At 39.0% G+C, this 12,528-nt stretch overlaps 1 protein-coding gene across 1 annotated transcript in view; it reads right to left on the bottom strand.

Annotated features, from left to right (window-relative positions):
- Positions 1-12,270, bottom strand: part of disp1 (dispatched homolog 1 (Drosophila)) — a 59,042-nt gene extending 46,772 nt beyond the window's left edge. The window contains 1 exon segment of the mRNA XM_042503354.2: positions 11,978-12,270. The gene's annotated coding sequence lies outside the window, so the exon portion shown is untranslated.
- Positions 12,271-12,528: the final 258 nt, after the last annotated feature.

Here is a 12,528-nt window from a genome sequence, read left to right as displayed (position 1 = left end):
GTGCCATTATACATGGGGCGCCTGCTCAGTCCACTAAGCCACTGGACACCCTGTCAAATTATCTTTTAAGTACTAGGAAGCAGTTATGTTTTTGATTTTGGTTTAGGGGAGAATACAATTTTAATAGGTGTATTTATTTATTTTACTGCCAATTTTAAGGATTCAAGGAATGTTTTCTTTAAAAAAAAAAAAAAATAGGCCATTTTTTTTAAAATTTTTGGTCATTTTTAAAAGGAAACATTTTGGCAATATTTTTTTTCTTAGTAAAATGTCATTTTTGAAGAAAGTATGCCTTCCAAACCCAAAGGCACGGTTTCTTCAAAACATTTTAGCCATTTTCTTTTTCCTTAAATTGCTGCCAATTTTAAAGGAAAACATGTCTTAAAGGTGTGCTTCCTTCAAAATATGGTGGCTACTTTTTTTCTTAAAAATTTTGTCAATTTCTAAAGGAAAGATTTTAGCGATTCCTATTTAGTTTCTTTTTTATTATTTTGGTAATTTTTCAAGAAAGCATGCCTTCCACACCCACAAGCATGGTTTCCTCAGAAAGCTTTGGCAATTGTCTTTTTCTTAAAAAAAAAAAGTCAGCTATTTTAAAGAAAACATTTTGATGATTTTTATTTATTTTATTATTACTTTTAATATAATTATTATGAAAAATGTGGGTGATTTTTTTAAACATGGCTTCTACATCTTCAGGTTTGGAAAGCATGTATTCTTCAGTAAAAAGTTGTTTTTTTTGGCAATCTATTTTTTTTTAATTACTTCACTAGTATTCTTTTCTGTAAAAATTACACCATATATCACGGCGAGAAAAAAGCAAGGAAAATAGAAAACACATTTGATTCTCATATATTTTACAGTCCTTGAACACATCATGTTTTATTATACAGATTTCCATAACTTTTCAGGGTATATTAGGTTTTCCAGAATGTTTCCAGGCCTGGAAATTTTGATTTCTAAATTCCATGACATTTCAAAGATTTTTCATGACCGTACAAACCCTGCGACGCTGCCTTGGAAAACCAGAACAAAACAGACGCCCGCCCAATAAAAAGAGATAGTGAGGCGTCTTTTGATGATGCGCTCAATCACCACTAAAGTATCTGGCAAACTGCACTAATTTCCTGTCTTCTTGTTGGAGTCCCGACAGTCACATCAAACAGAGATCAACGTGATTTAGGGAGCATGAATACGAGCCGGCACAAATCTCTGCTGTTTGTATAGAGCGCAGAGCGTGAGACACTGCTGCGCTGTGAGGAAAAGAAACGCTTCCAGCAGAGTGAGAAGAAACAGAAGGTTCACGTTATGCTACAGTTTCAGCCCCTATACATGCTTCAGCTCAAATGACAAAACACTCACAGGAGACCGCGACGTGAAAATGATTCTGTGGGCTGCTACAGCGGGAGGAGGAGGAGGAGGGGGGTCTGTGGCTTTGTGCCATGATATGCTTGACACACTTCAAAAGCTGTTGAGCTGTGTTTCACAGGTGATGCGGGGTCGAGGTGGGCCGTGTTGTCGGAGCAGAAACTACAGCAGCCCCATGCTGGAGACAAACCTGACATGAGACAGGATGAAATAATCACACTGTGAGGACAGAGAGACAGACAGAGACAGAGAGACTGAGAGACTGAGAGAGAGAGAGACAGAGAGAGAGAGACGTAGAGACAAAGAGACAGAGAGAGAGAGAGAGAGAGGGACAGAGAAAGAGACAGAGAGAGAGGGACAGAGAAAGAGACAGAGAGAGAGGGACAGAGAAAGAGACAGAGAGAGAGGGACAGAGAAAGAGACAGAGAGAGAGAGAGAGAGAGGGACAGAGAGAGAGGGACAGAGAGAGAGGGACAGAGGGACAGAGAGAGAGAGAGAGAGAGGGAGAGAGAGAGGGACAGAGAGAGAGAGTGAGGTAGAGACAAAGAGACAGAGAGAGAGAGAGGGACAGAGAAAGAGACAGAGAGAGAGGGACAGAGAAAGAGACAGAGAGAGAGGGACAGAGAAAGAGACAGAGAGAGAGGGACAGAGAAAGAGACAGAGAGAGAGACAGAGAGAGAGGGACAGAGAAAGAGACAGAGAGAGAGACAGAGAGATGGGGGGCAGATGGACAGAGAGAGAGGGAGAGGGACAGCAAGAGAGAGAGAGGGGGGAGAGAGAGAGGGAGAGAGAGAGAGAGAGGGAGGGAGGGAGAGAGAGAGAGAGGGACAGAGAGAGAGAGGGACAGAGAGAGAGAGAGAGAGAGGGAGAGAGAGAGAGGGAGAGAGAGAGAGAGAGAGGGACAGAGAGAGAGAGAGAGAGGGACAGAGAGAGAGAGAGGGACAGAGAGAGAGAGAGAGAGAGAGAGAGAGAGAGAGAGAGAGAGAGAGAGAGAGAGAGAGAGAGAGAGAGAGGGACAGAGAGAGAGAGGGACAGAGAGAGAGGGACAGAGAGAGAGAGAGGGACAGAGAGAGAGGAGGGGACAGAGAGAGAGGGACAGAGAGAGAGAGGGACAGAGAGAGAGGGACAGAGAGAGAGAGGGACAGAGAGAGAGGGAGGGACAGAGACAGAGAGAGAGGGACAGAGAGAGACAGAGACAGAGAGAGACAGAGAGAGAGGGACAGAGAGAGAGGGACAGACAGAGAAGAGAGAGACAGAGAGAGAGAGGGACAGAGAGAGAGGGACAGAGAGAGGAGGGGACAGAGAGAGGGGACAGAGAGAGAGGGACAGAGAGAGGAGGGGACAGAGAGAGGGGACAGAGAGAGGGAGAGAGGTGTGATTTTAAAATGACCTTTAGTTCAAGGTGCCTCTGCTAAGTTACAAACCAGAAAGAGGTTAAAACCCGACAGAGAGTTGTTTTTGTTTGGGCGCTAATGTTATCAGTTAGAGCGTGCACACTGCTCGCGTGAGCAGCGCTTCAGCTCTCTCTCAACTGTTTCGTTACTCTTCCTAAAAGTGACTTGAATTTTTTGTTTTATTGACTTTGTTGGACTGCTAAATGTAGATTGCACTACATTCCTTTTACTTGAGTGGAACAAGCTCTTGCATTCATTTTATTTTGGAGAGACTTTATATCAGACTGTAAAACACAGATTACCAGTTAAGACTTTTGTTGGGGAATAATGCCTGCAGCGTTTTAAAATATTATTTTCGGTAAATTTGTTGTTATTTTAATTGCTTAATAAAAAAATAATAGTTAGATCAATTTTAAAAAATCAATAGATTAATCGATTAATCGAAAAAATAATCAATAGATTAATCGATAAAAAAATAATTGTTAGGTGCAGCTCTAGAGACAATGGCCAAATAATCCTTAACCCTTAAGGGCCCACTTTAAAATCACACACACGTATGGCTCTAAGCACAAAATGCACTTTTCAAAATCAAACTTTAAAAAATATTATATATTAATGTGATTTTCTACTTTCATTGACTTTTTTTTAGCCAACATCAGTCCTAATCATAAATATCAAATATTCATTCATTTTCAGAATTTTAACCCTTTAAATGCCAGGTTTTTGTCATGATGCCACTATTTTTTTAGATGAAAAACACCAACACACATACACACACACACACACACACACACACACACACACACACACACACACACACACACACACACACACACACTCACTCACACTAAAAGGATTACTTTCAATATACTACATGCTGAGTAGGTTATTTTCTTGATGATCACAGACTGAGATATGTTGATTAGCACCAACACTAATTTTTTTTAGACATTAGCATTTTTGTGCAGAGTCAAATAACACTCACACTCATAGCTCTCTGCACACAAAATCCACTTTTCAGAATTAAGCTTTAAAAAATACAGTGTTTCACGTTAATAACAGAGACGATCGCGGGCCACTGGAGCTGGACTGTTAATCAGGAGCTGTATTAAAACACTGTTGGGTTATTTATAGCAGAAGCGGCAGAGAGGAGCAGCAGAACATCAGGCGCAGTAAAAGTGAAACTTAATTGTTTATTCTGCTGGACCTAAAACTCTCTTTCACTTACAAAAATCTGCAAATGTCTTCTCTCACCCATCGATCTGATCAGTCGTGAACTTATCAACAGATCACCTCAGGAGTGACATTCAGCTGTTGCGCTGCATTCACAGACCTGCAAAAGCGCTGCATATTAGAGTGACGCCACACAATTCCCCATGTTTTTTTATTTCTACTGTCACAACCAATAAAGTCTAAAAATGGCCATCATCATCTCTCATTTTGGAGAAAATGTCATGGAACCTGTCAAGTTGTCTAGCGTATGTCGAGCGTATGAAACGATAGTTTTCAGTTTCTGCTTTGTGCAAAAATTTCAAAGAATCAACAAAGTAGTGTGATGGAAAAGAACTAACAGTGCTGTGTGTATTTGTACTCGGAGTGGGACAATTCAGAGTTAGCTAAGAACTAAGAATTCTAATCTGCCAAAGGTCAAACAGCAGCCTTCACATCACTAACTGACGTGGTCAGAGGCGAAACACGCCTCGGTGTTTAAGCCACGGCGAGCAGAGAGCAGACGTTTTCTGTACGTTGAACAGAAGCTGAGTGTTTATACATTTCCTAAAGATTTCAGTTTGTGATTTTTAATACATTTGCATACAACTCTCAGTATGTTTTCACTTTGTCATTATTATTGAGATTAATGGGGAGAAAATAAGAATTTCATCACTTTAAAATAAATCTACAACCTAACAACATGGAAAAAGTGTCGGGGTCTGGATTCTCTCTGTATGTCAGGGTTCACTCCAATCTCCACACTGAAGACATGGAACAATCACAGCACACTGTGTTGCTTCACAGTTTTGATAAATGATTACAATCTCACAGGAAAGATTTCACATTCTGATCACAGCTTCACTAACTGGGGTCTGACAAAATGTAAAAATACTCGCTGCATTTCTATTCCTCCTCATATGTGAGTGTGCGTCAGCACGTATTGTGAAGAGCTCCGTCTGGATGCACGAGGACAGAGCTGAGACTCTGCTATCTGTGATGGCCTCAGGAGATAAGCCCTCATCTGCAGGCTGATGACGTGGAAAATGTTTGAGATGATGCAGACCTTAACTGATTACTGTAGAGCAGTGAAATCAGGGCCCACGGGCCACATCTGGCCCCCAGTAGGGTGCCAGGTGGAACCCCGACCATTTGCTAATTAACAATAAAAATAAAATGATTCACAATGGGAATTGTTTTTGTAATTTTAGTATACATAAGGTGCCAGAGCGCATAAAACAGCATCAAAATAGAGCTCGATTACCAAAAAAAAATGCCAGTAGAGGATCCCCAACACCCCCTGACAGAGGTCCCAAATGTCCTAAAATCCTAGGAACATCCTAAAATCCAGAAAATGTCTTGAAATCTGAGAAATTACCTAAAATCCTAGAATTGTCCTAAAATTCTTGATATATTAAAAAATCCTGGAAAAGTCCTAAAATCCTTGAAATGTTACAAAAGCCTGGAATTAACCTACAATCCTGGAAAAGTCCCAAAATCTGAGAAATATCCTAAAATCCTACATTGTCCTAAAACCCCTTGAACATCCTAAAACTCTTGAAATGTCTTAAACGTCCTAAAATTCTAAAAAATTCCTAAAATCGTAAAAACCTTCTGGAAAAATAATTGAAATGTCCTTAAATCCTAGAATGTCCTAAAATCACATGAGGCTGCCGTGACTGGCCCCTGGCCTCATTTTGCAAAAGTGGCCCCCAAACAAATCAAGTTGAGAATCCCCGCTGTAATAATGCACCTGTGTCCTGGGACAAATGAATACTTTGCACTGTCACTAAGGCCATTTAAAGATGAAGTAAAACTGCTAGAAATGCATTATTAACTCGATTTTTAAAGACCTTGCATTGTTTTTCGAAACGTCTCACCTTGACTTTTACTTTCACTTATTCATTTACTCTACCCTTTCAAAAAACACAGGTTCTCGCTTCACCCAAACCATGACCCCAGAAAAATATTTCCCCACAAAATGAATGTGCTTGCATTCGAGCGCCAAGCGATCCATCACACCAGCCCGTTTTTCCCAGCGGACACTGAGCGAGAGACGCGCAGCGTATGTGACCAATGCGCTCTGTGACACCTCAACATGAGTGAGCGGTGAAACATGAGCATGACAGCCCCCAGCAGGTCAGGGGTGGCTGGGAGGACGGGGACTGAGAGGAAGAATAACTGTGGAGCCTGAAGAGCTCAGAATAGCAGAGGAGTGAGGGAAACCCAGATGAAGTCATCAGTCTGCCTCTGACAGCTGTCAAGAGCTTTAGGCTTTAAGATCAAGCGTGAAAAAGAATGGAAGCAAATAGAGAATAAAGTTTAGTGACATTAAAGTATAAATATGAGTGTGCTCTCTGCTGTTTGTGTCTGCAGGAGTTTGCTCTCAGCTCTCAGTGTGTGTTTGTGCGTGTGTGTGTACTTCAGAGTGTATGCCCAAAGCGCTGACAGGCAGGTGAGACATCTAGGGCAGACTGTGCGGACACAAGCAGGGTCTTGTGTCTCCCTTCAAAATAAAAGCTGACAGCTGGACCAAGCTGCACCGTGAAGCAGAGGAAGTGAGACACAAAAAATGCTCCCGCAGTTCCATCTGTTTCAGAGGGAAATGTAGCTGCTGTTTTTGATCAAAGAGACGCCACAGTACGTGAATGAAAGGACATTAGCAGAGCAGCCCGGGAGGAACGAAGTGGAACAGAGAAGAAGAAGGTAATGCTCACAACCAAGAACGGTATTAAGGAGCGGGATTAGGATTTCCTCCTTGTTTTCTCATTACTGGACCTCATCCTCTGATTCGTCTATAATGAATTAATATGCACTTTAATTAGGTAGGAAGTAACTTTGAGAAAAACTTTTAGGAAGGGAACTTTTGGGAATGAAAGCTGAGGATATTTTTTATTTGCATTTTAAATCCACTACAGCAAAAACGAATGATACAAAAATTCAACCTCATTTTTCACCCTCATCACCAGAGGACCCAAAATACAATATTATCACTATACTGTTTAATTGCAATTTCAAATGTGTTGCCATATACTTATTATGCTTACATTATTGCAATAAAATACAGTGCGATTTATTACCTTTTTTTCAACTGCAAATTATGTCTCCCATGTATAAAATGTGAAATATATTTATAAAATCTGTATTATCTAACATAACTTTTTCAGTCTATTCATCTCACTTTATTTATTTATTTCAATTTAATTGATTTGTTTGCTGCAAAAGCAATTGATTTTTTTTATTCAAGTTTACTTTGTATTAGCATTATTAATCATTAATTTAATAATTTTTAAAAAAGATTATTGGCGTCCGTGTAACAATACAATGTTACCACAAAAAAATATCGCAATACCGACGATGGTATCATACTGCTCACTGTTAAAAAAGTTGAACAAATGTTTTGTAATAAACTGATTGTAAAAAGTAGAACAATGATGCAACAATCTGACCACTAAATGTCACTGCAACTTTTGGATTAAAATTAAGTTGGTTGAACTTATTGAAACTTTTCCAAGTTAACTATACACTATTCACTATAAAAACTCAAAGGATTTACTCAATAATGTCAGAGTTGGAACTACTTTATTAACAAAAAAATGCTAGCTTGACATGAATGTTATGTTATATTTTTAGTGTTATATTGGTACGGTTAAGTGTTTTTGTATAACATGTTCAATGTTAACTCAAAACTTAAATATTAGCTAATAGAAGTCCTTACTTAAATAAAAATGCTAGCTTAACATTGACATCAGTCAAAAAATATCAGTTGAAATCCTCATTCGACCTTTAAAAATGAACATTAGATTTCCAAAACTTTGAAAAAGGAACTTGTAAATATTTGACAAATAATCATTAGTCATGACAGTATAATGACTAAGTGGGTAAAAGCTAGGGACACACGATACTGGATATTTTCTGCCAATATAAAAACAACCAATTTGGCCAGTATTCAATACTGCCACATCCCATTTCATTTCCATCTAATTTTAGTGATCATCAAGTCTATAGTCTATTCTACAGTGGAATTATTATCATATTAAACTCTTATTGTGATGGCTCACCAGCAGATGGAGATATGAAATCCAATACTTTTCAGTGTATGTAATATTCATTCATTGTGCAAAATAAAAAAAATACTTCAACTTAGGGTTGATGTTTTATACATGTCATAGAAAAAAATCAGTTTGTGATATTGGCAGAAGTCAGTATGTTAGGTGATGCTGATGTTTCATTTCAGAGCCGATATCGGCTGGTACGGATAACATACCAATATTATCGTGCATCACTTGTAAAGGCAAAGAGTAGAACAGCAAGAACAGTTGAGAGAAAAGAAAATGACATCACTTCACTATAATGCAGTCTTAAAAAACATGAAAAAGGCAACAATATGAGGCGATATGATGAAATATATTATGTGACGATAAAAAGCGTCCATCGTTTCATATTATGCTATATTTTTTATTTTGTTTTCGTCATCTGATAACACTTTGGGTCCATCCACATGGCCAAGGGGGTGTCTATGTTGAACGTGGGAATTCAGCACAAAACACTGACACCAACAGGCCTACTCAAAATGAGGAGGAGCTTGTACCCGAAGGAGGGGCTCCTTCTGTTATTTGGACATATTTTGGGTATGAAAAGTCAGACACAGAACTAGGGGAGGGAACATATACGAGTATACTTGATGCATCAAGGCTTCTTCCAAGTACAATATAAGCGAATATAAATTGTCCTGTTTTTTTCTCATCCGGCATGAGACTCGCTTTGGTGTTTGTTTTTCCCTCTCTTCTTCATGAGATGAGCTGGGTCCTTCAAAATAGAAATAAACTATAATCTAAGAAATGTCCTAAAATCCTAGAAGAGTCCAAAATCCTAGTAAAGTCCTAAAATTCACAAAACATCCTAAAATCCTTGAAATATTTTAAAATCTTAGAAACGTACAAAATCCTAGAAAAGTCCTAAATTCAATAAATATCCTAAAATCCGAGAAATTACATAAAATCCTGGAAATATCCTAAAATTTGAGAAACATCCTAAAATTCTGGAAATGTCCTCAAATCCTAAAAATGTCCTAAAATCCTAGAAACGACCTAAATTCCCGAGAAAAATCCTAAAAACCAAGCAATATCTTTAAATTCAGGAAATGTCCTAAAATCCTAGAGCCGTCCTAAAATCTAAGAAATCAAAATAATGGAGATATAATGATATCGACATAATCAATCTTTGTATTGCCCAGCCCTCAGTATAAAGTTCCTTTGGTTGACTAAACATACAGTTGCTCTGATTGGCTTTGAACTTTGACTAAAAGGAAGCATGAATCAAGTGACCTTGAATCCCAAACAATCACTCCCACATCATTCAACAGGTCAAACTCTGTCTAGACCTCCAAATGTGATGAAGTGTCATTTCCTTCTCGTTTTCAGCAGAAAAGCTGCAGCTCTAAGGGATTCCATGTGTCAGTGAGGACAGCTCCACTGGAACCTCACAGGTCCTTGGTTAGACCAATTATTTGGTGCATTTAACCTTTAAATAACTGAAACTCGACCAAAAACCAACAAATGCAACCATTCCTAGGGCAAGCGGTTTGGAATAACGCAGGTGATGACGAAGCGCTTCTTCTGCCTCCTTTCATGTGAACCTTATGATTATGGGGTGTGAGAGATGGAGAGACCTTGGGCGACAGGCGGCTTCGCAGAACAAGGCGAGGCATCCTGCATCCCTTTAATTAAAGCTAATAGGCAGTCATTACCAGGCATCAGTCAAGAGGCGCTTAATAACCACATATCTTATAATAATAATAATAATAATAATAACATCAACAACAACAGGCAGAGGTTTTCTCGTGCTAGACATGGCTTCAGGACACAATCTCTCTGACAGATCTGACCCCCTCTGGCTGTTTTTTCACAGCTAGGCTGTTAAACAATCTGAAGCGGCCGGCTCAAGGCTACAGCAGCCAGTCTCATGGTAAATGAGGTGAACCGCTGGTTGACCTGCTGTTTTATCATTCCATCAGGCCCAGTTTCCAACACAATCATCGGGCTGACAGCTGAATTAGGAAAGCTACATTTGGGGAAATTTATTTCTTCTACGGATAAAAAGGAAATAATAAAATAATTAAATAATTGCGTCAATCATCAACACATGAATGAATTAAGTTCTTTCTAATCAAGTTATCGAGTTCAATTAATACAATTGCTTGAAAATCGAGTTGAGAAAACTTAATTCATTTATGTGTTACAGATTGAAGTAATTATTTTAAGTTACTTGACAATTGTCTTTTTTCAGTGTCTTTTTTCAGCATGTTAAAATAACATGTATGTGTACGAGATGCTGAAAATGTACTTATGGGCCTCCTTATCAAGAAGTATATGATGTGTTTTGGACTATCACTACAGTTAATGAAAATTAACAGAAACTTATCTGAAAATAGCTTAAAAATTTTAGGGAAAAAAAGATGAAAATTACCTTTAAAATTCCTAAAAAAAATCTAGTATCTAATTATAAGAATTATAAATGCAGTTTTCTGAACATTTTATGACACATTTCTTGCCAAGTTGCTCATTATGTTTTTACCCCATGTTTTTGAAAAAAATCAAATAAATTTTCTCTCCAGTTTCAGAAGTTTAAATGCTTGTGAAAGGTGACTGAACGCAGCACAAGAAAACTGATGTTGTTATTTGTGTTTTTTAAGGGTTAAAAACATACAATTATGACAGACTAGTTTGCAACCAACAGAAATTGCTCATAAAATTGCTAAATTGCTTAAAAACACTTAGGGAGATGAAGTTAATATCACTTGTCATTTCTAAGTTGCAACAACTTCACAAAATTCAGTTAATACAACTAAATCTTAAATAAACTGAGAATTAGATATTAAGTAAACATAGTTTAAGACTAATAGTTGTATTTTCTTGCTTTTTTTTAAGGCAATTGGCTTCTGAGATATTTCAAAAGTGAAATCAAGTTGTTGAGTTCACAGTGTAGTAAACTTACTTTAATTTAGTTTGTCTACTTTATAATGACTGATAGAGGTCGTATGGTAGTAAACATATACATCATAATATCTCTGTCAAGTTGAAGTAAGTTGGGGCTGGGCTATAGTACCACTCAAACAAGCTCATATTAATAATCTCATATCTAAATATTTTGGGCAAACTTCCCTTGATGGCTGGTTGCCTTCAGATGACACATCCCAGCGAGCATTTTTTGGTTCTGAGAATGGTGCAATGCAATCAATGCATTGTTTTAGAGATGTTTTCACTGGCAAGTTTTCTTTTAGTTCCCAAAACGTTCATCTTAAAGTTAAGGTAACATTTTCTATAAACATCAAACAACTTTTTTTTTTTGTTTCTCATAAAAAGGGTCTGTAATCTCTTATCTCAATAACATGTTCTGAATCTTGCTTTGAAAACGTTCTTCCTTTGTTCTCATGTAACATCGTGGGAACGTTTTATAAAAGACCATTGTATGATCTGTCACCTCTCAACATCACCAAAACATCCTCAGAATGATGCAGTTATAACGTTACATCCTAATCAGCACTTAACCTTGCAGGAACATTATTTGAAAAGAAAAATATCTTTGAAACGTTTTTTGAACATTAGATTTAAATGTTTTCTCTAAAACATTATTGCAACTTGCAACGTTAGCCAGTGTTGTGGAAACGTTCCGTTTGCTGCGTTGCAATTAATATGTGAAACAATAGTAAAAGCATCTTTTCAGTGTGGTGACATCAGATAAGGGAAAAGAGATTAAGTCATTTTGACATCTCTCTCATGCAGCCAAGCACTTGGACAGACACAGAGACGCTCCACGGCGGAGACGCGTGGACCCAAACTGCACTCAAGTCCCAAATCCAACCGTTCTCACCACCTCTGAACGCACACACTGCGACTGAAACTCACTGACTTATCCGTCCAAAAATATCCCAGAAGTCTGTCGACAAAGCAGGGACATTGCAGCAGACAGAGAATGACGAGCAGGCAGTATCCGGAGTGTCCTACCGTGTTCTGTGTCTCCCGGTGCTCCGCGCTCGTTACCGCCGGCTGGATCAGCAGCACGCGGCGCTCACAGACACAAATAAAGAATCCTCCGGTTTCAGCCCCAAATATCCGCCAGCGCCGGAAAACTAACAGTACACCCCGAAAAGACGACAGCAAGTCTCAGGAAGAGCGGGCTGTGTCTCATGGGAATGTGTCCTGCCAGAATGACAAATAGCCACACACACCAGCGCACACACTCGCGGCAGCCCGGCTCCCTGCTCTCTCTCGGGGTGACGGAGGCAGGAGGAGGCAAGACGCGGTGGGCTGGGACTGCACCGTGCAGCACTGATAGGACGGTCTCACCGTCAGCTTTAACCCGCTCACTGCCGCACCGACTGCACGAGCCAAGGCAAAGCTACGCTACCACTCACGCGCGTTATCACAGGACTTCAGGAAACTTCAAAACTGGCGCATAAGCGACAGAAAGCAGGAAAAAACTATAGAAAGAGTAAAAGCAATCCAGAGGTGACAGCAATTAAACCAACAATAAGGTAACTAGGTGAAAAAAACAC

The sequence above is a fragment of the Plectropomus leopardus genome, chromosome 16 (assembly GCF_026936395.1).
Source record: "Plectropomus leopardus strain MGB_pleo_1.0 chromosome 16, ASM2693639v1, whole genome shotgun sequence".
NCBI lineage: Eukaryota > Metazoa > Chordata > Actinopteri > Perciformes > Serranidae > Plectropomus > Plectropomus leopardus.
The sequence above is the reverse complement of the archived record's forward strand: the minus strand, read 5'-3'. Positions and strand labels throughout refer to the sequence as shown.